Source organism: Microtus pennsylvanicus, chromosome 10 (genome assembly GCF_037038515.1).
Source record: "Microtus pennsylvanicus isolate mMicPen1 chromosome 10, mMicPen1.hap1, whole genome shotgun sequence".
Taxonomy (NCBI): domain Eukaryota; kingdom Metazoa; phylum Chordata; class Mammalia; order Rodentia; family Cricetidae; genus Microtus; species Microtus pennsylvanicus.
In genome coordinates, this window is record NC_134588.1 from 99,316,770 (window position 1) to 99,333,713 (window position 16,944).

A 16,944-nucleotide genomic window follows, 5' to 3' on the forward strand; every position below is an offset into this window, starting at 1 on the left:
ACTATTCCACAGGCACCAGAGATGCCATGGACAGGCTGACTAGTGGAAGACTCAACCACCGGCTCCTGGAGCTCAGTCATTCTGCTTCCTTTAAACATGGTTTTCAGAGCTACCAAATGAGACCAAAGGAAGCTATGTGAGATATTGTTGTGTTTCCTTCTTCTTCTTCTTCTTCTTCTTCTTCTTCTTCTTCTTCTTCTTCTTCTTCTTCTTCTTCTTCTTCTTCCTCCTCCTCCTCCTCCTCCTCCTCCTCCTCCTCCTCCTCCTCCTCCTCCTCCTCCTCCTCCTCCTTCTTCTTCTGTAGTAATAGGAGCGGTGGCGGGGCTGCATCCCCAACACCCCAGCCGCCCACATGGCCCTGAAATAATTACACAGACACTGTATTCATTTAAACACTGCTTGGCCCTTTAGCTTTAGCCCTTACTGGCTAATTCTGATATACCGATCAACCCATCTCTAATAATCTGTGAACACCGGTCTTACCGGTAAGATTCTAGGTCGGAGCTTCATCGCGTGTGTCTGCCCGGGAGCGGGGCATGGCGTCTCTCTGAGGCGTCTGCTCCCGAGAGGAGAGCTGTGGAGTCTGAGCTCACTTCCTCTTCCCAGCATTCTGTTCTGTTTCCTCCTCCCACCTATCTTCTAACCAATGAGGACCAAGCAGCAGTTTCTTTTTATTTAACCAATGACCTTCCTCCATCATTCTTCTTCTTCTTCTTCTTCTTCTTCTTCTTCTTCTTCTTCTTCTTCTTCTTCTTCTTCTTCTTCTTCTTCTTCTTCTTTTCTCCTTCTCCTTCTTCTCCTCTTCCTCCTCCTCCTCCTCCTCCTCCTCCTCCTCCTTCTCCTCTTCCTCCTCCTTCTTCTCCTCCTCCTTCTTCTTCTCTCAAGACAGGGTTCTCTGTATAGCCCTGGCTGTCCTGGAACTCACTCTGTAGACCAGACTTGTCTCTTCCTCCCTGTGTGCTGGGATTAAAGGTGTGCACCACCACTGCCAGCAGCTTCTTTTCTTAGAAAAACAAAAAATATCCAACTGACTTGGGTATGATGGTACAGACCTGTAATGGGTGTGTGTGTGTGTGTGTGTGTGTGTGTGTGTGTGTGTGTGTGTGTGTAAAGATGGAGGATTGTCTCCAGCTCAAGACTAGCCTAAGATACATATTGTATTCCAGGCTATCCTGGGCTATGGGAAAGACAACCACCGCCACAGAAGAAACAAGAACCATTAAACATCACCCTTCTTAATTTGTCAGCCAGTGCAGCATTTATTTTCTTGTATCTTATCTACACAGAAAGGGAGGGGGGATTGACTCTAATGTGAAATCCTCCAAAACACTCTCAGCTTCGACTGTTGTTGGTGAGTAACAGAGGCGAGCACTCTTAGTAACTGAGCTGTGTCCCCAGCCATGGAGACAGAGCTCTGTGGCAGAGCCCTTACTGAACATACACGAGGTCCTGGGTTCCATCTTCAGTACCACAGAAGTTAGGGGGAAAAAGCAGCAGAAGCCACTAAGTCATTAGAGATGGAGAGGTGAAGCTGCAGGACCCTGAAGCGCAGAAAGCCGAAAGGAACCTTTCTTCCTGTCCCACCCAGTCCCTCGGGGCTCCATCAGTTAACTCTGTTTCCTGCTCTTTGAATTTAATAACCTGAGATGGCCAGCTGTGTCCCCAAAACACCCCCTGCTAGCACCTCCCCCTCATCTGGGCTGACTTCTGGGGCACCCGAGGAAAGAGCAAGAAAGACTGCTCTCGCCCAGTACCTACCCACACTTCTATGTGGACTGAAGTGGATTCTTGGCTTTGTTCTTACCCCCTGTAATTCCTGACACAGACACTTAGAGTGTCTGAAAGGAGACATTTCGCCGAGAGCTTTTGGCTTTCTCCAAGCAAGTGTTAACTGTGCCGACTTTCCCCTGGTTTCCTACCTGGCTTTGTGCTTGCTCAGGTTACTGCCTGCTGCCTCTAGTGCGTGCCGCAGCAGCCTCTTTCCATCAGAAACCTGTAAAGCAGGGCCCAGAAAGGTGTTTGCTGCCGAGTCTGACGACCTCAGCTCCATCCCTGAGATGCACATGATAGAAGGAGAGAATCAATTCCTGAAAGTGAGTGTGGGCCCACTTACGTACTCCCTTAAATAAATAAATGTCAAAATATTACTTTAATAAGGCAAAGCACTAGTAAAGATGAGACATACTGCGAAGAGCACAGGCTTCCTTGGGTGGAGTCCTGGAGGGCCTGTCTGCTCCCTTAATCCTCCCAGCAGCTATGGTACAGATGCTGTGATTATCACTCCCACTTTACAGAGGAGAAAACTGAGGCAGAGACAAAGTTACTTGTCCAAGGTCTCAGAGGAATGATAATAAGGATTCAGACTGGTCAGGCTGGCTCCAGACTTGGCGTTTTGAAACTCTCATTATTTTTATGATAGTAAAACCCAGCAATGCATAGCAGCCTTCATCAGAGAGCTGAGAAAACTTGATCCTTTGGAAAAGAACAAGGCTATCTTTTGGGAAGAATCATTGAAGTTGTCCTAATTTTAATTTAATTTAATTTAATCCTAAGCACAGATCACCACCTCCCTGTTTACCGAGAACATGGAGGGAAATGGTATGACTTCTGCCAACATCTCTCGCACAGAGACATCATCAAGAAACAGTCCCTGATTGCTCCAGTCTCCAAGAACTTGCTGTTGCCTCACACTGGCTCTCAGTCTGGATCCCTCCTAAAATATTTTTGGATGATAGCTATATGTCTTAGTTTCAATTGCCATAACCAAATAATTGAGGCTAGATATTTATAAAGGAAAGAGATTTGCTGGGCAGAAGGGCATAAACCTTTAATCCCAGCACTTGGGAGGCAGAGGCAGGTGGATGGATTTCTGAGTTCAAGGCCAACCTGGTCTATAGAGCAAGTTCCAGGGCAGCCAGGGCTACACAGAGAGACTCTGTCTCAAAATATCCCCACCCCCAATTAAAAGAAAGGTATTTTGTTTAAGAGGTTTTAGAGGTTCCAGGTTATAGGGAACATCTGCTTAGTTCTGGTGAGGATCATGGTGGGTGATGCCATGTCAGGAGCCTCTAGTAAGACAGGTCATGTGACAAGACAGGAACTAGGAAAGAGATTCAAGGGTCAGCTTTAGTTTTTAGGTGTTCGTTCATTTCTATAGTGCTGTGTATGGAACCTAGGCTTTGTTCATGCTAAGCAAGTGTTTATGTGTTTTGTTTAGCTACTTTTCCCATTGCTACATCAAAATACCTGACAACTTAAGGGAATTTCCTTAGTTCACAGTTTCAGAGGGCTCAGGCCATCCTGGTGGAGAAGGCCTAGCAGAGAAGGTCAGTTGGTCAGTTTACTTCCCTTCTGACAATCCAGGAAGTGGAAAAAAGAGCCCTCCAGGAAGGCATCAGGGTAAGACGCAGTCCCAAGGACATCCCCAGTGACCTGCTTTCTCCAGCTAAGCCTACCTATTACCTTCAGAGTGGGGAGGGGAGGGAGCCCCGAGTGTGTGTGAAGCAGATGAAGTCTTGAATGCCAAGGACTGCAGTGCCTCAGACCCATGGGAATGGCAAAGTCTCCCCTGGTTAGTCTTGGGAAATGGCAAAGCCTCTCTCTGGTCCAAGTACAGATGGTACAAACAATTGACCTTTAGCTAAAACCAGTTTATGTAGAAATACCAACCACAGCTTCCTCTTCTGGGGTGTTTGCACCCTGAGACTGCTCCCCTGTAGAGGACTGTTGACTGAGGTTTTTGTCCTGCCCAGTTCCCGCAGTCGTTAAGTCCCAAAGAGAAACCTCAGTCAACAGAGGACTCCTACTGAGATTGGCTAGCCCTTCTCCTTGTTCTTCTGTCTACAGTACACCTGCCTCTTTGTTTAGATGCATGAAATGAATGCAGAGTTTCTGGGCTGCTGGTGCATCCATCAGAGCACACAGCCCCCTGTTTCAGCTTTCTGTGTTTCCTCATTCCCTTTCACTCCAGTGAGGCCAATCCCTAAGCTGTGCAGGCCACGGCATCTCACCACTTCTCTTTTATTAAAGATTTATAATTTGTTATGTATTTTCTGTCTACATGTATGCACCAGATCTCATAGGTGGTTGTGAGCCACCACGTGGTTCCATGATTGCTGGGAATTGAACTCAGGACCTCTGGAAGAGCAGCCAGCAGTCAGTGCTCTTAACCTCTGAGCCATCTCTCCAGCCCCATTTCACCACTTCTTAATGTGATTTTATGATGGACCCACTGAAGGTTAATCCATTTATCAGGTTGGAGCCCTCAGATCAGTCTCTGGGGTATTCTCACAATACAGCCTGCGTGTGCTTTACTAATGGCCTAGGCATTTTCTAGTCCAATTAAGTTGACAATCAATATTAGCCACCATACCTTTGTAATAAGAAAAGCAATACACGGGGCTGGAGAGATGGCTTGGCGGTTAAGAGCACTGACTGCTTTTCCAGGGAACCCGGGTTCAGTTCCCACATGGCACCCCAAAATTGTCTGTAAATCCGGTTCCAGGGGATCTGACACCTTCACACCAATGCACAGAAAATAAAGTTAAATAAATCCTTAAAATACTCTTAAAAAAAGAAAAGCAGTACATTAATGTGTAAACATTGTGGTAGCATAAAGGTGACAAGAAGAAAAGATGGTGCTGAGGTACTTTGCTCAGGTCAGAAGCTTCTGTAACAAGGCGGCACGTGTGTTTATTTTCTATGGTATGTAACACATTCCCACAAACATAGTGGTTTAACACAGCACCCATTTACAGCCTCACAGCCACTGAGTGGGAGGCCTAACCGTGATATAGACCTAACCATCCCAAGATTGTCATTACGCTCTTAGCCAGAGCTCGTTTCACCTCCAGGCCTGCCTAGGACGGGTTCTGCTTCCAGATTCAGACTGTAGCGGGACCCAGTTCCTTCTGCTGCTAGACCAAGGCTCGGGCTACTTGCTGAATGTTGGGAGAACACTGCTTTTAACTCTAAAGATGCTGGCAATTCTTTGCCTCTTAACTCCTGCAGAGGTCCTTTTATAAACGGCAGAGGTTATTAGAAACCAAAAAGGGAGAAAGAGTTAACTAGACAGAATCTTAAGCCAGGCTTGGTGTTTCTGACTATAATCCTGGCATGTGGGAGGTGGAGACAAGATGATTGCCATGAGTTCGAGGAGTGTGGGTTTTAGAGTGAGATCCTGTCTCAAAGCAACAACAATAGAAGAAGAGAATCTTTCATAGCATCACCGACTTTGCCATATTAGAGAGTGGTTAGAGAGTCACGAGGTCTGCTCACATTCAAGAGAGCTTTGGTGAAAAGCGGGTGGGGCCTATAAAAACCACATAGACTGATCTCTACAAAGAACTCAAAATTCCTATAGGATCCAGTTCCACTTCCTCAACTTTCTAGTACATTCCAGTAGCTGTCCCGCAAGCACCAGTGATTCCTCCCTGGATAGGTGTGCTGGGGAGCTAATGTCCTATGAGCAGGCTTTGGCTCATGGTGAGTGGCAATCAGAAGCCTCTTCACTTCCTTCTTCTGGGTAGGGACACTCAAAAGCCTGTTCTGTGCTGTCCCTCAGAGACCCCAGAGGGTCACCCGCCCCTATCGCAGCCGTAACAGCTTGAGTCATGCTGTCCCTTCACCCCATTTTCCTTCCCTCTGACTCTCTCCCCCCTTCTAGTCTCCCTAGGATCACCTCCTTAAAAGTATCAAGAGCCTGTGTGACGGTGACGCTTTTGATCCCTGCACTCTGAAGACAGAAGAAGTAGATGGATTTCTCTGAGTTCAAGGCCAACCTGGGCAGCATAGCAAGACCCTGTCTCAAAACAAACAAAATTAATAGCTGGGTTAAAGGAGAGGGAAATTTGGAGGTGTTCTAAGTGGTATAGCTTCAATTTTGTGAAAGAATCATGGAGGAGATGGTGGAGGGGGGGCTGCTCAACACTGTGCATATGTGTTTATAAGTTTTCTGAGGCCTGGCCGGGCAGTGGTGGCGCACGCTTTTAATCCCAGGACTCGGGAGGCAGAGGCAGGCGGATCTCTGGGAGTTCGAGGCCAGCCTGGTCTACAAGAGCTAGTTCCAGGACAGGCACCAAAGCTACAGAGAAACCCTGTCTCGAAAAACCAAAAAAAGAAAAAGAAAAAGTTTTCTGAGGCCGGATCTCTTTACAATGCGCAGCCTGGCCTGGTTATAGGGCTATGCCTGTATTTCAGTGGTAGAGCACTTGTCTAGCTTGTACCGACTCCTGGCACCCAACACTACCACCAGTGGAAAACCAGAACAGAACACTAATGTGTTCCTGTTGTTTTTAAATTTTATAAATTGACCTTTCATCATAAATTATCATTGAACACTCATTTGATTGACGTTTTCTCCACTTGATTGTTAGCACCATGCGAGGACAGAAGCAGGGTGTTCTAGTTAGCGTCTACTGTCAGGCTGGCAGAGGCTGGCATCATCTAAGGGAGTCTCAGTTGAGGGATTGCCCAGATCAGACTGGCCTGTGCCTGTGAGAGACCGTCCTGACTGAGGACTGGTTTGAAGGGACCAAAGGGACTGCCTATGGTGAGTAGCACCATCCTTAGGCAGGGTGTGTGTGGGGCCTTCGCTATATCAGAAAGCTGAGCGGCACATGGGCCAGTGAGCAGCATTCCTCTCACTGGTTTCTGCCTCCAGGATTTTTACCCTGGGTTCCTGCCCTGACTTACCTTAATGATGCATTGTGACCTATAAATGGAAGCTAAATGAACCCTTTCCTCCCCATGTTGCTTTTTGTCAAACAGAGTGTTTTTTATTATAGCAACAGAAAAAACAACTAGAACAGAGTATTTACAGATTCTGGAAGCAGCAGCTGGAAGAACATGCTTGTCAGTAGCAGGTTCTCCATATATCCTGGCTGGGGTGAATAGAGCTACCTTTCTACCTGAAGGTGGCCTTTCTACTCCTGCAGTTCCCCACAGTTCCCCACAGTTCCCCAAGTCAGCTGTCAGTTGTTTGTGATTAAGACACTTAGATTTCTTCTTCTTTTTTCCTTCCTTTGCTTTTTGTTTGTTGTTTTGTTTTGTTTCTTGAGATAGGGTCTCACTATGTAGCTATGGCTGTACTGGAACTCACTCTATAGACCAGGCTGGCCTCGAACTCAAAGATCCACCTGCCTCTGCCTCCTGAGTGCTGGGATTAAAGGAGTGTGTCAACATTGCCAGACAAAATACTTAGATTTCATCTAAGAAAAAATATGTTGTTCCTTTGGGGTAGGGTGGATTCAGGAGGGTGCAAAGGAGTTTCATGTTGTCTAACTGTAAAGGAAATAGCCTGTCTTCTTCTTGCATTGTCCCTCCAAGTACCAGAGGCCAGCAACGGGAACTAGGGATTACCAAAGGAAAAGGCCACAATGCTCCAGAAACATCCCACCCAGCGCTAGAGGTAAACAAAAGGGCAGGTGAGCAGGGACTTCAGCCTCGAGACCCGAGGCTGTGTTAGTTCTACTTATAGTCTACTTCCTGCCTATGTGTCCTGCCAACCCTTCTAGCCCACACTTCCGGTCTCCTTGGGCCACACCCAGGGTTGTCATGGGAGTAAACGAAACTTTGGGTTTAGAGGCTCAGACTGCCTCCAGCTGTTAGCGCTGAAGGTGGTAATGGTGTGGGATCGATGAGGCCATCTCTACTGCCCTGTCCTCTCTTTCCTCTCGTTGTCAGAGGACATGGCTGAATAAACCTCACGGTTTATAAACACACGCCTGGGCCTAAGAGGGAAGGAAACCCCTTTCCTGCTGCTGGGAGCTGTGGAGGAGAGCGGTTGGTGTGTAAGGCACCTGGTTGCATCCTCGTCGTCAGAACTGGATATGGAGCAGGTTCTGGCTCTAGCTTGTGCCTGGGAATGACTAAGAGGAGAAGGGCTCTGGGCAGCCACACCAGTCAGCACAGAGCCCAGCCCCCACAGTCCTCGGGGGCTGAGGAGCCCTGCCCAGGAGAGCTGGCTTTGTTTGCATCCTATGAGTAAGCTGTGTGCTCATGTGTTTGGGCGTGGCCAGCTCTAGTCACCACATCACCTCGATGGGCTCCAATCTTAGGTCTGTGCGGTGTTTCTCCTGTGGGAAGAGTGCAGGTTCCCCTTCAGAGGACTATAGATGGATGCCATGGTCTCTGGGGGAATGTAGAGCCCCAGTGCTTCTAACACATAGTGGCTTGCGTCTTGAATTCCTCTTCAAGCCCAGAGATGCTGCTGTTGGCTATAGAGAGCCTGTTCCCACACTGGCTCTGCCCCCTCTACACATGAGTGCTTCTCTCCAGTCACCCACAAAGCCTGTCAGCGGCTGTGATATGGCCTCTTGTACAACATTGGGCTCTGTAAATCTGCCTCTTGCTCCACTTTCAACTCCAGGCTGGATAAACGCTGCCAAAGGAACGGAAGGGAATGAGCATTATCTGGGGACCGCACTCACAGGCCCGTGCATCTTGGGTTTCCCACAGAGGTGTGCTGCAAGTGAAAGGTGGTGTCTTGTTTCAAACACCATGGAGCTAATGATAGTGGGAGGTGGGTAGCCCAAATGATACTGTTGTGGATTCCCTGCTTAGGAAAGCACAAACGCATCTTGGCAGACGGTGTTCAGGCTGGTAATCTCTCCATCTAACCTACTCTCCCAGTCCTTGCAAGCCAGTCACCAATGTGGGTGGAGCGTTATCTCGTGGGAACTGCTCCCAAGGACCTGACATTCCATATCAGAATACGTAAGGCGTGTTCCCAGACCAAGGGCCCCAAAGAGTGGCCACAATTACACTATGTGCTGTAGATCACACGTGGATGTTTAATTTGTAAGCCCTAGTTTTGTTGGTCAAACATTAAATATGTGGAATTGAAATATATAGTATTTGCCCTTCCCTTGCTTATTGTAACACTGCTGAAGTTAGGGGGCAGCTATCAAAAGTGTTCTACATAGAGCCCACATCTTCTCATTCTCAGATTTGGGTAGTGGCAAAGGTACTAAATACATATGCCAATTAGGAAATGAAAATCCAGTCATTATTCAGAGAATAAATATTTCAGCACACCGTCTCAAGCTATAATTAAAGGCATGAAGCTTTGTTACTGGGAGAACAAAAACCAGAGAGGCAGACAGCTGTTTTTGGAACTGTTCTTATCTTCAATGCAATCTACTACTTACTGTTCAGCGGCCTAAATAAAATACCACAAATTGACACATTGGAGAAATGGCTTACAGAAAACGGGGGAAATGCAGAAGGGGATGAGAACAAGAGAAAAAGATCTTTTCTCTCGCGAAATGATTAAGGGCAAAAAATGAAATAATTAAAATCCACACCCTTTGTATTACAAGTTGAGAGATAGTATATTTTAGTTTGCCCTAAATTTACTTTTCGTTTTGTTATGTCTTCCAACAAAAAAGATTATTGTAAGAGTAGGATATACACAACTTGTGTGTACACCAAAGAAATTCATTATACATATCAAAGACTGTGTTATTTCACACATGACAAATCAAATCAAGACTTCATATGTGTGTGTATGTGTTTATGTATATGTGTCTATACAAATGTACATATGTGTGAGAACATGTATGTATGTATGTGTATGTGTGTCTTTGTGTGTGCATATACACACATACATAGTCACCCTTCAATATCCATGAGGAATTTGTTGTGGGATCCCGTGAAATACTAGAATCTGTACATGACCAAGAAAGCCCCTTATGTGTGACACTTGCGTATGACCTATCCATATCTTCTGTGTTCTGAATCATTTCTAGATTAATGGGAATATTAACTACAATGCAAATATAATGCAGATGGTTGATTGTTACAGTGTGTTTTTTGGAGTTAATGAGAAGAAAAATGTATACTAGTTATACATGTGGTATGAATCTATAATCCCAGCACTGGAGAGGCAGTGGCGGGAGAATCACAATGAGTTTGATTGGGCTACAAAGTGAGATTGTATTTAAAAATAAAGCAAACGTAGCCGGGCGATGGTGGCGCATGCCTTTAATCCCAGCACTCGGGAGGCAGAGGCAGGTGGATCTCTGTGAGTTCGAGACCAGCCTGGTCTATAGAGCTAGTTCCAGGACAGGCTCCAAAGTCACAGAGAAACCCTGTATCGAAAAAGCAAAAAAAATAAAAAAATAAAGCAAACGGAAGGAAGGAAGGAAGGAAGGAAGGAAGGAAGGAAGAAGAAAGTGTTTAAATAACGTCAAATCAAAACTGCAGGATGAAAAAAGACAAATAAAAAATTTCCCCCTAAACAAAGTTTCTCTGTGTAGCCCTGGCTGTCCTGGAACTTGTTCTGTAAACCAGGCTGGCCTCAAACTTAAGAATCTGCCTGCCTCTGAGTGCTAGGATGGCATGTGTCACTACCACCTGGTGACAAGTGAAATTTTTTGGTTTTTTGAGACAGGGTTTCTCTGTAGCTCTGGAGCCTGTCCTGGAACTAGCTCTTGTAGACCAGACTGGCCTCGAACTCCCAGAGATCCGCCTGCCTCTGCCTCCCGAGTGCTGGGATTAAAGGCGTGCGCCACCACCCCTGGCGACAAATGAAAAAAATTTTTTTTTTTTTGGAATTTTACACGTTGCTAGAAACAGGTTCAGGAAAACCTGTTTGGTTTTTTTTGTTTGTTTTTTGTTTATTTTTTTAATGAGAAAAGGAAAAACAGTATCCGCTTCCTCCCAGCCTCCCCTTTCCCTCCCCCTTCTCCCACCCCTCTCCCTCTCCCCCAAACTCCTCTCCCCTTCCCTCTCCAGTCCATAGAGCAGTCAGGTTTCCCTGCCCTGTGGAAAGTCCAAGGTCCGCCCCACTCCGTCCATGTCTAGGAAGGTGAACAACCAGACTGGCTAGGCTCCCACAAAGCCAGAACATGAAGTAGGGTCAAAACCCTGTGCCAATGTCCTTGGCTTTTCATCAGCCCTCATTGTTCGCCATGTTCAGAGAGTCCGGTTTTATCCCATGCTTTTTCAGTCACAGTCCAGCTGGCCTTGGTGAGCTCCCACTAGATCAGCCCCCTTGTCTCAGTGGGTGGGTGCGCCCCTCGTGTTCCTGACTTCCTTGCTCATCTTCTCCCTCCTTCCGCTCCTCATTGGGACCTTGGGAGCTCAGACCAGTGCTCCAGTGTGGGTCTCTGTCTCTATCTCCATCCGTCACCAGATGAAGGTTCTATGGTGGTATGTAAGATATTCGTCAGTATTGCTATAGGATAGGGTCATTTCAGGTTGCCTATCCTCAGCTGCCCAAGGGACTAACAGGGGACATCACCATGGGTTCCTGGGAGGAACAAATGAAATCTTAATGAGAATAGTTGGCAGTGCTGGAGCAATGGACCCAAGCTCGACTTCCAGAACCCACATCAGGCAGTCCCAACTATTTGTAACTCTAGCTCCAGGGGATCTCCTCTGACATTTTCACTCATGCACATACCCACATACAGATACATATAATTAAAAATAATAATTCTTGCTTTGGCAGTACATGTACTAAAAGTTGGAATGATACAAGAGAAGATTAGCATGGCTCCTTTGCAAGGATAATACACAAATTCACGAAGCATTCTATATTTAAAATAATAATAATAATAAATATTTTTTAAGAAAAGATAATTGACCAGTTGTTCTAGGATATTGACTTTTTGAAATCTTTTCAAGTTTTATAGAGATAGAGAGGCCATGTTTCTACAGAGCTCATGTGGAGGCCGGAAGGTGACTTGTGAGAGTTGATTCTTCTGAGAGGTGAGTCCTGGTGACGGAGCACAGGTTGTCAGCCTTGGGCGAGGGCGTTTACCCAGAGACAGGGTTTCACTGTTTAGCTCTGGCAGTCCTGGAACTAGCTTTGTAGACCAGGCAGGCCTTGAACTCACAGAGATCCTCCTCTATCTGCCTCCTGAGAGCTGGGATTAAAGGCGTGCGCCACCACTGCCCTGCTTTAAAATTAACTCTTTTTTTTTAAATATTTATTTATTATGTATACAGTATTCTGTCCGTGTGTATGTCTGCAGGCCAGAAGAGGGCACAAGACCTCATTACAGGTGGTTGTGAGCCACCATGTGGTTGCTGGGAATTGAACTCAGGACCTTTGGAAGAGCAGGCAATGCTCTTAACCACTGAGCCATCTCTCCAGCCCCTAAAATTAACTCTTAATTAACGGTGTTTTTTTCTGGATTGTATACATGATTGACCCTCCATATTGATGGATTCTGCATCTGCAGATCTTATCAACTGTGGATTGAAAATATTTAGAGAGAAAAGGCAGACTTCGTGGTCCACACCTGTAATCCCAGAATTTGGGAGACTGAGGCAGGAAGATTACAAGTTTGAGGGAAATGGAGAGATGGCTCCATAATCTCTGAACTCATGTAGAGGACCTGAGTTCATCAGGCCTATAATTCTAGACTGGGGGACCCAACACCTTTGACCTCCTGGGCAGCTCACATGCACATAACTGTACACAGACACATGAATGATTACAAACCATGAATCTTTTCTAAGAAGAGTTTGAGGCCTGTATTTGCTACATAGACTCTGTCAAAGAAGAAGCGAAGGAGGTAGAAGAGGAGGAGGTGAGGAGGGGGCTGGATAGGTGACTCCGTGATTGGGAGCACTGACTGCTCTTTCAGAGGATCTGGGTTCGGTGCCCAGCACCCACATAGCATCTCAAAACCACTGTAACTCCAGTTCCAGAGGATCGGATGTCGCGTTCAGGGGATGTCTTCTTCAGCCTCTGTGGGCCCTGTGCACAGGTGGTGCACAGACGTATGGGCAAGCATTTATATGCATAAAACTCAGAAGAAGGAAGAGGGCTGTGCGGAGAGTCTGGGGACGTATGTAATTGGGTTGGTAGAGTGCCTGGCAGGCATGAAGCTCTGGGTTCAGTTCTTAATACTACATCCAGTCAGGCAGTGTACATGCCTGTAATGCTAGCACTCACAAGGGAGTGGCAAGAAGGTAAAAAATTAAACTTGACCCTCACCCGCCTGCCTGGGTTACACAAGACCCTGTCCCAGAGAGGAAAAAAAAGTAACACATAATGTATGTTTAAGGGCTACTTGATGGTTAGCTGGGTGTTATGGGCAACACACGCCTTTAATTCGAGTTCTCTGGAGTCAGAACTTTTTTGTACAGCCCAGATTTCCACCCATAGCTAGGCAATCTCACATCCCCTGCAAATTGGAAAGAGATGTATTTTTTTCTTAAGTAGATAATGTGAAGCCGAGGATAAAGGTCAGTGGGAGAGCACCTATTTAGCATGCACACAGCCCCAGATACCATCCCTGGCTCCACGAGACATAAACAAATACAGTAACTGATGGATGGAACCTGAAGCGCCCAGATGCTGGCAAAGAAGCCTCCATGAGGACCGGCTGGAGTTCTGATGTCTGTTTACTTCTAAGCAGTGCCGTGAGAATAATTAGTGTTTGTCCATGTCTCTGAGATCTTCAGATGAAAGGACGTGCGGAGAGTCTAGAATTAATACGAGATTCCCATGACTCAAAGCCTCAGAGGACATTTCACAGCACCTTCCAGGGTTTGCAGGCTAGGAAGAGGCCAGGGCCCCTCCCCTGACAGTGGCTGAGAGGTGGCTGCTCAACACTTGGGTGTTCAGGGAAGGCAAATCTGAAAATGAGGCTGGAGATAATGAGGACCCAAACCGAACAAACCCTCGGCTTCCTGAGCCATCGTGAACTGGGGGTGCTGGGAGGAGCCCTTTGGTAGGGAGTTGTTGGCCTCTGGGGACGTTATCTTGCTCCTGATCCTGCATCCTGCGTGGGTCTCAGACACTGATGTGACAGTCAGGCCCAGCCCACCTGGATTCGAGCTGCATGGTCTACCAGTCATCACAGCTCAGAGGATTTTCTGGATTAAGGATACAGATTTGAGACTCATGATCCTTGCGAAGCTTTGTGGACACCAGTCTTCTCTCTCTTTCCCTGTTCCTACCTTTCCCTCCTCTCCAACCCTCTCACCCTCCCTTCTGGATAATACAACTGATCTCTTGAAAAATCTTTTCATTGCTGGGCAATGGTGGCGCACACCTTTCACTTGGGAGGCAGAGGCAGGTGGATCTCTGTGAGTTCCAGGCCAGCCTGATCTATAAAAGAGAGTTCTGGGACAGTCAAGGCTACACTTGAAAAACAAAATAAAGCCAGGCAATGGTGGCGCACGCCTTTAATCCCAGCACTCGGGAGGCAGAGGCAGGTGGATCTCTGTGAGTTCAAGACCAGCCTGGTCTACAAGAGCTAGTTCCAGGACAGGCTCCAAAAGAAAGAAAGAAAGAAAGAAAGAAAGAAAGAAAGAAAGAAAGAAAGAAAGAAAGAAAGAAAGAAAGAAAGAAAGAAAGATGTATTGTGTGTATTTGTGTGTGTGTCACGTATGTGTGTGATGTGTGTAGAGATCAGAAAACAACTTGTGTGAGCTGGTTCTCTCCTTCACGACGTGAGTCCAGGGATTGAACTCAGGCCACCAGGCTTGCTGGCAGGTGCTTTTCCTGATTATCAGCTGCATTCTGTCGTGACTCACACTAGAGAATAGGTTTTCTCCAGCCTCCATGTTCCTTGAAAATAAACCCCTCTTGCTTTTCCTCTTTGCTCTGTTCCCACATCCTTGCTTTGGGAGGCTTGAATTGGTCCCTCTTCCACAGCATCAGTTCACTAGCCGGATACAACATCTCTATGTCAAAAGCTGTGATTGCCTGTGTTCACATGGAAAGAAAAGAATTCCAGCACATCTGCAGGCCCAGGCAGACACGGAGAGTTTTGATGAAGCAGTAAATCATAAGATGCTGTTAGGGTGTGTCTCAGATGGACTGGCAAAAGACCAAACATCCTCAGTTGTGAGCTAGGAAGGAGGGAAGGAGAGGAATGGAAGGGGGGTAGAAAAGAAGGATTTAACAGACAGGCCTTATGCCTGGTGTGATCATAAAGCTTCTTTTTTTTTTTAAAGTTTTACCAGGCAGGGTTTCTCTGTGTAGCTCTGGTTGTCCTGGAACTCACTCTGTAGAGCAGTCTGGCCTTGAACTCAGAGATTCATCTTCCTTTGCCTCCCCAAAGTGATGGAGTGTGTCACCAACTCCTGGCTCTTGCTCTTGCTTTGCATTTTGAGGAACGTAAAACTTAATAGACAATAAGCCAAGACAATATTCCCATCAAATGCTCATCCCTTTATCAGGTCAGTCATTTCCGTTTTTTTGAGGGACAATTTTGGTTAGGGTGCAGTGTGAGATGAGGTGTTCCTAGGCTGTGGTGGCTGGCATACCCAGAAAGCCTGTGATTTAATAATAAGGACAATAACAAGATTCCAACCCTGACCCTAACCTTGCTCTTGTCTGTTTGCACTTGAGATGGGGTCTCATATAGGCCAGGCTGGTTTCAAACTCATGTCACCAAGGATGGAGGTGGCACATGCCTTTAATCCCAGCACTCTGGAGGCAGAGGCAGGAGGATCTATATCAGTCTGAGACCAGACTGGTCTACAGAGTGAGCTCCAGGACAGCCAGGGCTACACAGAGAAATCCTGTCTCAAAAAACAAGCAAGCAAGCAAACAAACAAATCCAATACAGACACACACACACAAAGTATAAAGTCACAATTTTTTCCATTTTGCTGTGTACTCTGGTGTTGGGGTTGGTGGCTCAGAGCCAGCAGAACTGATCTTTCCTTTGTCTTTATGTTCTAAGAGGAAACCCTGTGAGCAGTCTCAACACTGTATGACTTGTTGCCCATCAGCAGAACTTCCAGCTCCTTGATACTGGGGACCAAGGACGTACAGAAACCACTGTGAACATGTGCTTTGCTTTCTTTCTCCTTGCTCACATAACCATATTGGGCACCAAAGCCTGACCCTTAAATGTCTCTGCAGGGTTCCGCTAGTGCCCTGGGTTCCCACCAGCACCCTGCATTTTGACGGGAACTTCTCGGTTGGGATTCTGATGGTTTTGAGATTTAGGGGAGGTCTGAGAGAGGCTGGGATGCCGCAGTAGATGGCGGCCTGTACCATGAACAGCACCAAACAGAAATGGCAGAAGGGGTAGCTGTGAAACGGAATCTAACAACTGAGCAATGCTTTGTCCTCTGAAGCTCATGCCTGGCGTTAGTGTCTGCACGGAGACAATGGTGTGGACAGCCTTTTGCTTTCTGACTCACATTTTAAGGAAAGGAACAACTAGGACTGAAAAGAGCACTAACCTTCTAATTCTACTTGCTCGTGTGTGTGTGTGTGTGTGTGTGTGTGTGTGTGTGTGCGCGCGCGCGCGCGCACGTGTACAGTAGAGTGTACATGCTGGTGTGAGTGAAGGCCAGAGATCAACTTTGAGTATTTTTCTCCATTGCTTTCCACCTTATCTTTTGATGAGGTCTCTCACTGAATCCAGTACTCACTGATTGGCTAGACTGGTGGCCAGTGGGGCCAGTGGGGCCAGGGAGCCCTGGGATCTTCCTGTCTCTGCCTCCCTTGGGCTAGGCTGTCAGATGCACGAGACCGTGTTTACTTCCTTTAGGTGGGTTTTAGGGCTATGAACTCAAGTCCCCTTGCTTGCCTAGTAGGCCGTTTACTGACTGAACCATCTCTCTAGCCCCTGGGTTTCTAGAGTTTTTCTTCAGAAAGCAGCAGGAGAATGAGCTAAGGGTTTCTCACAATTCTTGCTCCTGGCCTTGAACATCTCTGCATCCCTGGAGACTGGCAGGCAGCATCACCACCAGGGACCGTGTTAGAAATGCTCTCAGAAGAACAGAATCAGAGTTGGTGGGGCGGGCCCTGGAAGGTGTTAAAATTTGACAACCATTGGCCCAAGGGGGAAAGCATGTTACTGGGTGGTGAATTGGGAGCGTGCTTTCGTCTGTTAATGACTACGCTTTAATCCTAGTGTAAATTGCTATTCTTGGCTAGGCATGGTGGCATACACTTATAATCCTAATACTTCAGAAGCTGAAGCACGAGAATTGCTGGGAGTTTGACATCAACCTGGA

At 46.8% G+C, this 16,944-nt stretch overlaps 1 non-coding gene across 1 annotated transcript; it reads left to right on the forward strand.

Moving 5' to 3' along the window:
- Positions 1 to 11,443: 11,443 nt before the first annotated feature.
- LOC142859280 (U6 spliceosomal RNA) lies at positions 11,444 to 11,548 on the forward strand. Its single transcript, XR_012912187.1, has one exon. It is a non-coding gene; the product is annotated as a U6 spliceosomal RNA (small nuclear RNA).
- The last annotated feature ends 5,396 nt before the right edge of the window (positions 11,549 to 16,944 follow it).